Source organism: Halichondria panicea, chromosome 1 (genome assembly GCF_963675165.1).
Source record: "Halichondria panicea chromosome 1, odHalPani1.1, whole genome shotgun sequence".
In the NCBI taxonomy this organism is placed as follows: Eukaryota; Metazoa; Porifera; class Demospongiae; order Suberitida; family Halichondriidae; genus Halichondria; species Halichondria panicea.
This window is the reverse complement of record NC_087377.1, coordinates 6,818,053-6,830,854: the sequence shown is the minus strand read 5'-3', so window position 1 is coordinate 6,830,854 and position 12,802 is coordinate 6,818,053. Positions and strand designations below refer to the sequence as shown.

Genomic DNA, 12,802 nt, shown 5'->3' with positions numbered 1-12,802 from the left:
TCAATGTGAAATGATCACGTGAGTTACTCCTGTTGCCAATCCCTCTATTACTCTATCTCTGGCTCCACCAAATCTACTAAACTCATATAAAATGCTGTGCTGCTCGCTCAGCATGTAATTAAGGCTAGGGAGTTTTATTCTGTCAGCTTTTTCTCTTTTGCAGGTTCAAAGAAGTCTGCTGTGTTGAATATTAATTCTATTGCTATTGTTTTTGTGTAAGAATGCCATGTTTATAAAGATGCATGAACGAGACAAGAGGGCATTAAAACCGTGAGTAATTTAATAGATTATTTTTGCGTCAATTTATAAGAGCACTATTACTACCTGACTGATCTGTTATGAAAGTTCATACAGGCGAGTAAAAGCTAAGGGTAGACCGTAAGTATCTAAAAATACACACGAACAGAGAGCTAACTCGGACTGGCTTTGCCTCTAAACCAGGCCGAATCAAGACTATACCAAGGGTGGCTCCATCTCCATGGCATTGGACCAGACTAGTCGGGCGCCGCCGCCCTCCTTGAAGGCGGTCGAGAATCAAGCCTATCCACAGTTTTGTTCTGGCCTGTTACGCAATAGTATCATGAATATCATTCATTCAATGTGGGTGCTAGCCAATAGCGATGGATATCATTTATTAAAGTGGGTGTTGGCCACTCCTCTCAGTCAATCCAACGTGTGCAAAATTCACACGTGGTAAAGTTGAGTGGGTGTGATCAAACCACTTGAGATACTGCAATCTGATTGGAGCTGGTGGAATTCCACCAGCAGAACAAAACTGTTGATTCCCGACCTCCTTCCGGGCAACGGTAGAGGGCGGCGGCGCCCGACTAGGACCAGACCAGCAGGCATGCAGAGGCTATGCCAATCTCTCTTACTGTTCTATCTATGATTTGCTCATGCACTTGTCCTCCTACTTGCTGTTTGTATTTCATTCATACAAGTACAATAATTATCATATAGCTACAGCTAGTCTAGAGAGTAGAATGCCACAAATGTGTGAGTAGTTGTACTTAATGTAAATCTTATAAAATGTGCTGATACCATAGTCTCATGAATCAGCCGCCGTTCCTTTGGAACACCGTCTGAGCACTCTTGTCATAGTTTTATGTGCCAAGACGGAATTCCGTCTTGACCAATTAGATTGCAGAAGTCCAGTCAGGTGATGAACTTGGAGGCAGCAAAGAACTGCACTTTGCTCAACGCATTTGGATAATCATTACGCATGCCTTACTTATAAGCAAGCCAACACCAGGGGTCCTTGGGCACAGATTTAGCACCACAAGCGAAACACAAATAGAGAGAGATGCCTTCCGCTTGACGATTTGTACATTTATATAGCAAATACGTGTGGGCGTAAGATCACGAATTTAATTACATTCATTGTTTTGTGAGCAATCAACATTCCATTTTGAATTAACTTCATGACAAGAGTGCTCAGACGGTGTTCCAAAGGAACGGCGGCTGATTCATGAGACTACTGATACCATTGTGTAGGTGAATAAATAAGCTATAATTCCATGACAACATACCACAAGGTGGTGGGTTTGTAGTGATTAATAAAACAGTAAACAATTGTTATAGTGGGTAATCGGTTAGGGAGACAAAAGGCCAACGGTTTCCAGCTAAGGTTTGGAACTTTGACAAAATCTATACTACTTTGGCTATGTTCGATGTTGCTTAAATATCTACACATCCTCCACAGTGCTCAAAATTGCTAGTTTTTAGTGCCGTTTCGGTTAGGGAGAGATTTCAAGAAAATCTTACGGTCCAAAAATTACGGAGTAAGCTTGAGGAATAATTTTGTTCCAGAGATAATTGATGTTACTACAAAACATCATCCCCATTTTCCCCTAAAATGATTTCCCACTACAACAACTTTTGGGGAAATATTTTTGAATAATGTTGTCAAGGGCGTATGATATTAGATTATTGTACTCATCATTATAAACTTACCGAGTGTGTCTACTTCAACGGGTGTTGTGTAGCGCTGATCATACAAACTATGGCATCTTGAAAAGAGATTGAAAGCAACAGAAAACTTCCTGGATGTTTCTGCTGCTTTTTGGGAGATTGGTAGCGAGAAACGAATACCAAGGTAACGAATGACTCGCATAAGCTTTTTGTGTTCTCCTCCTATAATTATTTGGTATACTATAAAGTCAAAAGTATTATTATTTCACCTTCAGTGTTCGATGAACGTGGTTCCCAACGAACGTTCCGCTGTAATATGCTTGACGACGTACATTGAAGGAAGCCAGAGCTGTCGCAAGTTCCTTAACAAAAGGCCCGTCATAAAGCTTGAACCCTTTTGCTATCCTTTCCCTCTGACGTCTAAGTTCAGAGGAACGACGCTGCACAGTTCGAGAACTTGCCTGCCCAGAAGGTACTCCAGGAGACCAGACTTGCATTAGTGTGAGAGCTATTTTGTACAAGTACATAATAATAAACATGATTGTGCATATTGTATTCATTGTAATGATTATACCTGTCCTCCTGTCTGTAATTGTAGTGTTTGAGAACGCTCCGGATCCGATGACTCTGTGTTACGAGAGATGCTTGTGTTAGGGTAGGGGTACGTGCAAGGGCTTTTTTATCACATGTTTGATACTTGTGTTTAGACTTTGAATTATGAAGGACAGGATTGGATTGCTTCTGGAGGTTTGACAGTGCAAAAATCAGCCACATGATCAGTGCCACATTCGGCTTTTGGTAAGCTCTGACAGCAGCATTCAGCACATGCATACTCTGGCACGTCGTGAGCTCAATCGGTTTGTTGAGAAGTGAGGAGCACAAGTAACATTTTAACTCGCCAGGTACGTTAATTATGCTATGCTCAATCGGTTTGTTGAGAAGTAAGGAGCACAAGTAACATTTTAACTCGCCAGGTACGTTAATTATGTTGGCAAACGTTAATTATGTTGTTACGGACTTTTGAAGCTGGAACACTGGCCAATTTTACAAGGTAAACGTTTCGTTTTGCTTCCTTTTTGATATAATCCTCCTCATCGTAGGCTCCCATCTGAAGTTTTTTCACTTTTGATGTGAAGAATGCTCCCAGGTTTGTTATTCTCTTTCACTAGCATTCACATAACACGCGATCAAATTGATTTTAGATAATGCTGAAGTCTGGACTAATTACGTAAGTGCCACTATTCTGTTGTGTTTTGTGATGCGTTATCGCTTCTATAGATACTAGATGTTGTCACAAGAATGAACTAAAGATAAAGCAACAATTTCCCGGTAAGAAAATTCAGCAACTATTTAATCTGTGTGAATAGCGTATTGGTGTACAGTTGCGAGATCTCTTCGAGATGAAAAAGAGCCCTTGTAATGTGTACAGCACACTGTAACAATTCAAGCTGTTGACTGACTTCATAGTACGCCGGTAAGATTATTCACAGTGGTGTGTTTTTCTTTTAATCTCCAAACTCTTTTCCAGATGTTGAAAAACTCAAGGTTTGTTTATTGTTTTTTTAGCATTCGTTACGGACATGATAATGAGACATTAAAATTTAGCTGAACAGAAATAAATATCTTGTGTCTTCTTTGTCTTTGAATTGTGACCTTTTGAAGCAATTATTGTGCATGAGAATAGTATGATAACAGGCTGAATACAGGCTGTTCGTACGGATCATTAAGTCGAAGCCGGAAGAGGGCAAAGTAACTGACTGCTATTCCGACTGTTCTGCTATACATAATGTCGATTGAAGACTCTAGGAGGGCGGCATCACGCATCAACTGAGCGAACAGACCCAGAGGCCACGGTGACCAGACTCTTGGAGGAGCAGACTATCCTGGAAGAGAGGTTGAGAGCTCAAGCAGAGGAGCTGGAGGGAGCACACCACTCGTTGAGTGTTGCTCAGAGGATGATGGAACAGCGGACAGGAGACGCGGTGGACACTGAAGCCGACGTTGTGGACAAAGCGTTGGACCGTAGCCCAGTAGAGGACGGTCAAGATGACCTTGAGAAGGGAGTGAGGAGCCAGCAGATGGACCACGCGCCAGACAGCACCAGCCACCTAATCGATATGGATTTGCTCGGGACGAGCAACCTTAGGGGAGGAGATATGTAACTGGACTAGAAACTAACATACTGTATTACCTTAGCAGTAGTGATGTCAGACTGTGTGTGTGGGTGTAACACGTGATGTGTTACATGTGCAATATAAGAATTCTAAGGTACACATGGTTGCCATAGAATATTATAATTATGCTCAACCGTCTAGTCTAGTACATTGCTAGAAAAACTTCTGAGCCTCTAAACTCACTAATCGAGTGCTGGAGCACCTCTACAATCCAGTCTGTCACTGCTGTGGACAGCGCTGCCATCCCTGCTATGAAGTATAGGTCATATGGAGTTTCTTGTGTGCGAAAGTGTTCACAGGCCCTTTAGTGAAAAGAGGGACCGTTTGTGCGTGGGTGGATTCAACAAATTTTTGACCCACATGGTTATGTATTAGTAGTTGCATTCATGATTTCTTTTGTTGAGCTTTGCTACACCCTTGTAACAAGTGGTATGAATTTTTACAACATAGAGAGTATGGTTATTGAAAGTTATGCCAAAAACATAAAACACTAGTCACATTGTAAAAGCCAGCACGGAAAGGAAACGAAGATGCTTTGCATTTTCGGCTACCTGAAGAGGAGAAAAAACATTATGTTTATTCTTGTGTCCCTACTGCTGCATTATAACTATATTGCAGCGTGTAAGTATGAATGTAGAAACAAGGAAGACATTGACGTAGATCTGAGGGAGGTGTCACACCTCTCAGCCCTGAACATTGAGACGTCACAGACAGAAATCCCTTCAGCTAATGAAGACGTCACCACTGAGACGTCCAGACCGAGATCCTGAACCCTAATAAAGACATCACCATTGAGACGTCGCAGACCGAGATCCCTTCAGCTAAATGAAGACGTGGCGGCACAGACCGAGATCCTGAACCCTAATAAAGACGTCACCATTGGGACGTCATCCTCTCAACGGGTAAAAAAAAACGTTCAGCTGATTCGTGCCTCTACGATGAACTTTGAAGGTCATGCCCACATAAAAGGTTGAGGTCTCACAAGAAGTGAGCACTTGACCCAATGAGAAACTGATGCTGCTGTTAAGATTACTATGTGATTTGAATGCTTAAGTGAAATTCGTGATAGCCGGCTACTCTGTAATGGACACCCGTTTAAACATATAAGGGGAGCAGTCTGCAGGGGGAGGGGGACAAAGACAATGACATCCAAACAAGAGAACAGGCATGAGAACAGGGGAAAGCAGACAATCATGAGAACGCGGAGAACGGGGAGAATAGGAGAACGCCGACAATGCAAGGAAGTCTGGGTTCAATAGATGCAGGAGATGCAATGCAAGGAAGTCTGGGTTCAATAGATGCAGGAGATGCAGGTCCCAGCAGCCGTAAAGACTGACCAATAGTTATTACCAGATGTAGTGTGTAGTGTACACTGTTCTATTCAATCTTTTTGTTTTATTGCAGCCGTAAAGACTGACCAATAGTTATTACCAGCGAAGAACCCAGAGAACAGGAGAATTCAGCGAACGCAAGAACACGGATAACCTGAGAACAGGATTACACGTTGCGGAGAACCCTGTTCTCAGGAGAATGCGGAGAATACAGAGAACGCGGGAACCCAGAGAACGCCGAGAAAAGGAGAACGCCTGAGAACTCGGAGAACCCTGAGAAAAGCAGAACTCAGAGACTGCAGAGAACTCGGAGAACAGGATAACCCAGAGAACGCGGAGACCCCGAATAACTCAGAGGCTCTGGTTTTAATGAAACCAGACTTCCACAAAGTTTTGATTGTCGACCAGGTTAGTTTCTACATCAGGGCTGCATTGAGGGCACAGTTTCGCCCCCCATAATTCTGATGACTTCGCCCCTTTAATTTTCCAATTCGCCCCACTGATCCAAAATCCTGGATGCAGCCCTGTATATGAGACATAATTATCAGATATAATTTGCGTTGAATAGCCCCTGTTCATAATACAACCTAGCCTCGATTCCAGGCCGCGAAGAGAAAGGCGCCCTGGCCTGGTATACCTTGCATGCGCAATGCGCGAAATAATTGACAGCAATTCATCATACAAATTGTAAACAAAAAAACGGACAAGTTACAAAAAGGAAGAATATGTATGACCATGTGGTGGTGCTGCCATCCGGTGCAACCATCAGTCCCACAAATATCTCAACTGGCTTCAGCAATAGCCAATACCTCGACACTATGGCAATCAGCTGAGGCTACGAGTGAGGGATTGGTAGCAAGTTTATACCTCGGCAATGGGGTTGTGCCCGTGCCAGAAAAGATAAAAAGATATGGTCTCTGGAATACATTGGCAGCTACTGCTACTACCCGGGGTGCGACGCAAGTTCGAGCAAGCCGGAGTTTCTTCGATTTCTCCTGGATTCAGTGTTACAGCACTCTGGTGAGTACAATCCCTTTGCTAAACGTTTCAGATCAGAACATTATGGATCTTCAAGACCGTAAGCCTTTCTTTAATCAGTGTAGCCAGAGCGTGCTCGCTCACAAATTCCCCTCTAAGGTGCCTCAATTGATGGCTTACCAATCAATTATCGTCAGATGCTACACTGATTATGAAGGCGATAGTTGGTTGGCATATGACCAAGGATTTCGACGAAAAGCGGCATATGAAAAGTGCTTAGACTGGTCAAAGTTAATGCCTCGCAGGCAATGCAAAGAAGAATGTGGTGTGAGGAAATTGTTTAAGACACGACCACCAGACAAAACCCCCAGAGGCCAGGGTATTGCACACCCGATTCAGCAGACCAGGGGATGCAAAGGGCGAATCAAAGTGTAAGTATAGAGAATGCAGATTTGCGCATTTATGCCAATTTTGCAGTAGGTAGTAGGAGAACTACTGATCCCCGGTGACATGCGCAATGCGCCCACATACCTGCTATTTTACCAATCGCCAAGCAGAAACTGCTGGTGCGTCATTCCAATCAAATAGAGAGTCCATAAATTGTGCCTTTTTGTTTCCCCACCCACCTACACCAAAAGTGGTGATGTAGTCTCCCTCAGATGTGAACAAAATCACAACGTAATCGTTGCTCACGTACACTGTGTCACTGCAAAGAGACCTGACTACCTGAGAATGCTCTCAAAAAAATTGACATTCAGCATCGAAGACTTGCACTCGATTACGATCAGTCACATAGAGGTTGTTGGCGCTATCAAATGCTGCACTATTAAATGATTGATTGTACAAACTTTAGTTTAGTATAGAGAGAACTTGTATCATAGGCGAGTTAAGCACATATACTCTAACAAATACCAAACAGGCATCCAGCCTGGACTATCAACTGCTGCCACAAGCTCTCCATTGTATGAGAACTTATTTATACGACGATTACCTTCCACTACAAAGATGTTGTCGTCTTTATCCACTGTCACTACTCGTGGTCCATTCAAACCTCGGGAAGGCTTACAGATATCAGGAACGGACTGCCCTCTTCTCTTCATACACCCTTGATATCGCTACGTACCTGATTGGACGATATTGTCTCAACAAGATTGCACGGATATGTTCTGTATTTCTGTATTTCCGAATTCCTTGTACTGCGTTACCCTTGACAGTGCATGATAATATGTAGTTCAAGATTTCCTTGTTTCATAGGGTGACAGTTAATCTCGTGTTTACCATTTTGCTGCTTAACTACTTCACATCACTAATTTTTTTTTTTTATCTCGATATACACAACTTTAGCTTTGAGGTCCAATGTACCTTGGGAAGGATACAACTTTTGTTTCTAGTTACAGCAGTTTTCAGACCATCACCTGTCGTGAGGCTGTTCAACGAACCACCTTGCTCAGCTTGGAGAGGTTTTTTTCCTCAGTAACTAGCATCCATACAAATTTTGTTCCTCCAGTTCAGCTAGCAATTAATACCACGGCTTAACTTAGCATCCTAGTGCTGTTTTTTGCAATGAATGAAAGATATTTCCTTCCCCCCCAGGAACATCTTTGAACCTGTAAAGGACCACCTTAGAAAAAAGCCACAGTGATGGTCTAACTACCTTGGGTATCGGCGTTGGCGTGGCAGCGATAATAGCTCTGGCAATAGACCGTCATAGTAGGTGAATGTAATTTGTATTCCATTATGTAGCCATGGCGCAAATTCTGCAAAATAGTTTCCCATATTTGCCAAGAACTTCTTTACAGTTGGCCAGAAAAAAAGAGGTGAATGGCTGCATATTTTATATGCGAACCTATTAAGAACTTCTTTAAAGTTGGTAGAGGTGAATATTTGGAAAGTAAATGACTTCTGATATATGCACGTACTGCTATGCATGCTTTGGTTGGTTGCAAGTTGCAAGCTAGCTGCATATTATTAATTTTTATTATGAAACCTAAAGTTGGTTGAAAAAAGGAATAAAAGAGGTAAATATTTCGAAAGTGAAGACTGAATAATTCTGTGCGTGGTGTAGTGTCTGTAGACGATCGCTTGCTCTCATTATATGGTTGAGGGCATGCTAAATTTGTCTGTCATGCCTCTTCAGTGTCTATTTCTAGTGTCGCATGTCCTGTGAAGTTCACATGTACTGGTAGTGAACAATTTGTAAGATGGATCCTGTTACAAAAAGAATTTTCTGAATTGATGGAAATATATTGGCAGTAAATCTTTGCTGTACAAAATTTCAGATTTGAGGTTACTCAGAGCTTTATATGGGAGAAGTGGTAACGTTCCACCCTCATCAACCTTAGTGAGGTGTTACACTTAGCAGGGAGCGTAGTCGGCTGCTTTAGTGAACACCGGACTATTTCGGTTCAGGGTAAGTAATCTGTATTATGGTACTAATATGCGTGCACATAGGCTCCTCGAAGTGTGTCCGATATTCAACCTTACTATCACTCTGGATTGGGACCCCCCTCCGATAGTATGCGTGCAAGTGTGTCCGATATTCAACCCGAATGAGATATTCGGTAGACATCTACAATCATGTGGATCACGCGACTTAGCATACCAGGCTTTTGCCACCCTTGATGCTACTGCTAAGATCGACTCAATTGTCCTTTGAACTCCAGGACACGTTACACAAGACTCTGCCTTCTTATAGTTGTCAATACTAAGTAGAGTAGCAACATCCTTCCGGGTCACCGGTCATAGTATACCTACCAACTGTGCTGGCTCTATAGCAGTGGCCTGGTGGTGATGATTCCTCCGATTGGTTACAAGAAACATACCGCAACATCCAAGAAGAACCATAATTAATTAAACCCACCAATGATCAATCTCCAATTATCACTTGTGTACTTTGTATTCTCGACAGTTATTACGCATGCGCATGCGCAAGCGAGTACACAATCCCAGCACGGACTTCCAAACATCCAGCTCCTCCCCCATGCAGCCTTGCAGCATACTGCCCAAATTGTTGAATGATATTGGCCTCCGTTATGAGTGTCAATACCTGTCGAATGATCGGCGGTTTTTGATGAGTCCGCGATTTTATAGTTAGAGATTCTGTGCCAGTGTAAGCTCCGAAACGAGCGGCTCCTACTACTCTCAAAAAATTCTCTAGAGCTTCTCTCTTCCATTCAAGTTCTGTTATTACGTTACTAGACAAAGCATCTAGCTACAATAATTTTTATGTGTATCTTCTTGTAAATGACAATACAATGTATAATGTTGAGAGTGCGGCATGTTACACTCTGGCTGGGCAATAACTAATACTAATTATAGCAATTAAATAGCAGTACTGTTATCTTTACAGCAGATGTTTCTTCACAGTTGACAAATCATGTCAATTGAAACAAGAGTTCATGTCATGCATTACGAGAACAAGTCAAGGGGGAGGAATTTTCACTTGCTCATTTCGAGAGCAAGAATTTGCTAATTTTTTCTTATGAATGTCAGGAGATTTGGAGGTGAAGACATTCCTTGGCCTTCAGGTTAGTATCACTTCTTGAGTAAGTTCGTATAGTGTTTTAGAAACTTTTTCTGGTTTTATAAATATTACAGCTTGGAAGGATACAACTTTTGTTTGCAGTTTTCAGACCATCTCCTGTTGTGAGGCTGTTCAACGAACCACCTTGCTCAGCTTGGAGAGGTTCTTTTTCCTTTAGTGAAAGATATTTTCTCACCCCCATCCCATAAATTAAAATAAATTTTTACATTTTCAATTACTGATTAATTATGAGCCATGGCGCGCAGCTTCTGCAAAATAGTTTCCCATATTTGCCAAGAACTTCTTTAAAGTTGGCCAGAAAAAAGAAGTGAATGGCTTGAATGGCTTTGCTTATAAATAGTTGCAAGCTGCATAATTATTATAATTGCGAACCTATTAAAAAGTTGGTGGGAAAAAAGAGGTAAATATTTGGAAAGTGAATGACTTTTGATTCAATTTTTTTTTATATGCGAACCTTCTTTAAGGTTGGTTAATATTTGGAAAGTGAATGACTTCTGATATATGCATGTACTGGCTTATTCTATGCATGCTTTGGTTGCATATGGCTTTGTTTAGTTGCAAGCTGCAAATTATTTTATATAATTATGAAACCTATTGAAAAAAGAAAAAAAAGATTTGACTGAAAAATTCTGTGCGTGGTGTGGACAATCGCTTGCTCTCATTATATGGTTGAGGGTATGCTAAATTTGTATGGACACATTTAATTGTTGCCCTCCAGTACGTGATAGGCTCAGGCACAGTTGTTTTCAGACCAACTCCTGTTTATGGGTCGTTCAACGGCCTGATGGGGTGGAATGTCAACAAGTTCCAACAACACATCGGCCACCACAGAGACCACATGCTTGAACTACTTCAAAATAACTTGACGTGGGGGTCGTACTGTGACAGCTCGAATGATATGCAGCATTTCAGGTGTAAACACAATTTGGGGTTTGTAAGCCGAATTGGGAGGGGGGTATAAAGCATACACAAACTTTTGGCTTCCAAATATTGTAAGTCATAAATTAAATAGCAGTACTGTTATCTTTACAGCAAATGTTTCTTCACGGTTGACAAATCATGTCAATTGAAACAAGAGTTCATGTCATGCATTAGATTACAAGAACATACTTGCTCATTTCGAGAGAGCAAGAATTTGCTGAATTTTTACCGAGGCATTAGATCTCCTGCTAACAGTACAGTCCTGCAACTCAATGATTATGTGCCCGATAGTTATAAGATTATATTTTAATTCAGATTGATGGCAACCTTAAAAGAAACTAAATTCAGTGGACCAAATCAGCGTGTCCGCAGCAGCAACTTCATTTGTGTCGATTCGTCTGTTGTAGGTATACCAATCAGCCTACAACTAGCTACTGCACCCTTGGGTAGAGTGGTAGACACAACGAACTCAGGTTTCTGGATTGCTCTCTATGGGTTCTGATGTTACCCTCCTCCAATACTTCCAGCTTGTTCGGAAACGTGGACACTGCCATACCTAGTGCTGTTGGTGTAATAACCAGCATGAAACTCACTAGAAATAGTAATGTTCAAGAACTATACCAGCAAAAAAGATCGCACTTGTCAGCCGAGGTTCATTCAACTAATCAGGAATGTGCACATATTAAAATTTTATTGTGTATAAAATTAACTATGCACTATTTTAATACTGTATTGTATTGTAGCCATCTCTCTTCGCAGCACCACCATGTTTGTTGTGTTTCTTCATGTGAATATAATCAATCATTGAGTGAGCATGTAGACTGGAGTGCCACCGTGTGATTGCATGAAGGGAATTAATGAGTACACAGAACACTAAGAAGATCGAATCACAACAGAACTACAGGCTTTTGCCACCACCAGCATTACAAAGTCAGAATTAATATAATGGCTAGTGGCCAAGACTCAGGGTGAGTGACTAGAGTGTCACCTTGTGATTGCATAAAGGGAGGAAAATCGTTTGCCTACGAAGGGAGGATCTACAATCGTTCGCCTATCGTTGAGGTCCTGGGAATTGGACCTTGATTGTTTTATTGCGCTCCATTAAAATTTACATTCGAGATTCTTATCGTGCCCTCTAGCAATCAGTGCCAAATGAAAAGTCGAGGTGGAGTCTATGTCTTATTGCCTCCTAAGATCCAACAAAAATAAACAAAAATAATTTTGGGGCTGACTGTACACAAAAAATTATTCCCTCCGAAAATATTTACTCAATGGAACCTCTAAGGTCATAATACATAATACCGCTTTGAGCTACTATACACTCGTATTTCCTTTTGTAACAGTTGCAGTTTCGGGTCCTCAAAATCATGTCGGACTGTGTGCCGTATGATAAACCGTTCTTTGCTAGATGAGACATAACGTACTTTGACACCCAGGCCAACCCTCAAGACTGAAATCTGTGTCATCTTCATAATGAATTTTGAATTTAATGACATACATGGGGCCCCGGAAAACTTGGCTAAACCATGCTCAGCGTACCGACAAACATCTCGGTTTAATTATGAGACGACACAAATCCCATAGGTGTATGAGTCTTTACTCTAACAAACACTTTCTCTACTGACTGCTCTCGTAGGTACTATGTACCAACCAATTGAGTCCAATAACATTGTTTGATAGATAATCTAATTATCCAGATCACAATAAATCGGAACTACAAAAAATGGACTTGAGTCTGGCAAAAATAGATGGAAGGTTGTCTTTTTAACACTTTCGCAGGAAGGGGGAATTACTGCAGGGCCAGGGGACGTGGTGCCGGTGGACGTCGTCGTGGAGCCGGCCGCAGAGAACGTGGAAGGGGGCCATGGCCACCCCAAATGCTGCCACCGATACCCTGGCCCCATGTCATGGGCCATGAGGAGAAGACTGTAAATGTTAGTTGT

General features: G+C 41.8%; 1 protein-coding gene and 1 long non-coding RNA gene across 10 annotated transcripts in view; one reads left to right on the top strand and one right to left on the bottom strand.

The window, feature by feature from the left end:
* Positions 1-12,802, bottom strand: part of LOC135338687 (ATP-binding cassette sub-family A member 7-like) — a 40,047-nt gene that overhangs the window by 15,954 nt on the left and 11,291 nt on the right. For 2 of the 4 annotated variants that reach the window (XM_064534748.1, XM_064534755.1), the window contains exon 1: positions 1,954-2,096. The exons of 1 other annotated variant lie outside the window; for it this stretch is intronic. The gene's annotated coding sequence lies outside the window, so the exon portion shown is untranslated. Of the gene's footprint in view, positions 1-1,953; positions 2,097-12,802 lie in introns of those variants that run through there. One more of the 4 variants, XM_064534741.1, reaches the window with a different exon arrangement.
* LOC135340290 (uncharacterized) lies at positions 2,691-3,755 on the top strand. Of its 6 annotated transcripts, XR_010396302.1 has the most exons (6): positions 2,691-2,813; positions 2,886-2,962; positions 3,012-3,058; positions 3,114-3,139; positions 3,190-3,240; positions 3,294-3,388. It is a non-coding gene; the product is annotated as an uncharacterized LOC135340290 (long non-coding RNA). The 6 variants fall into 6 exon arrangements; XR_010396296.1 differs by lacking the exons at positions 2,691-2,813; positions 2,886-2,962; positions 3,012-3,058 and adding exons at positions 3,440-3,456; positions 3,618-3,755 and having other exon boundaries at positions 3,121-3,240; positions 3,294-3,385; XR_010396301.1 differs by lacking the exons at positions 2,691-2,813; positions 2,886-2,962; positions 3,012-3,058 and adding exons at positions 3,440-3,456; positions 3,607-3,735 and having other exon boundaries at positions 3,121-3,240; positions 3,294-3,385.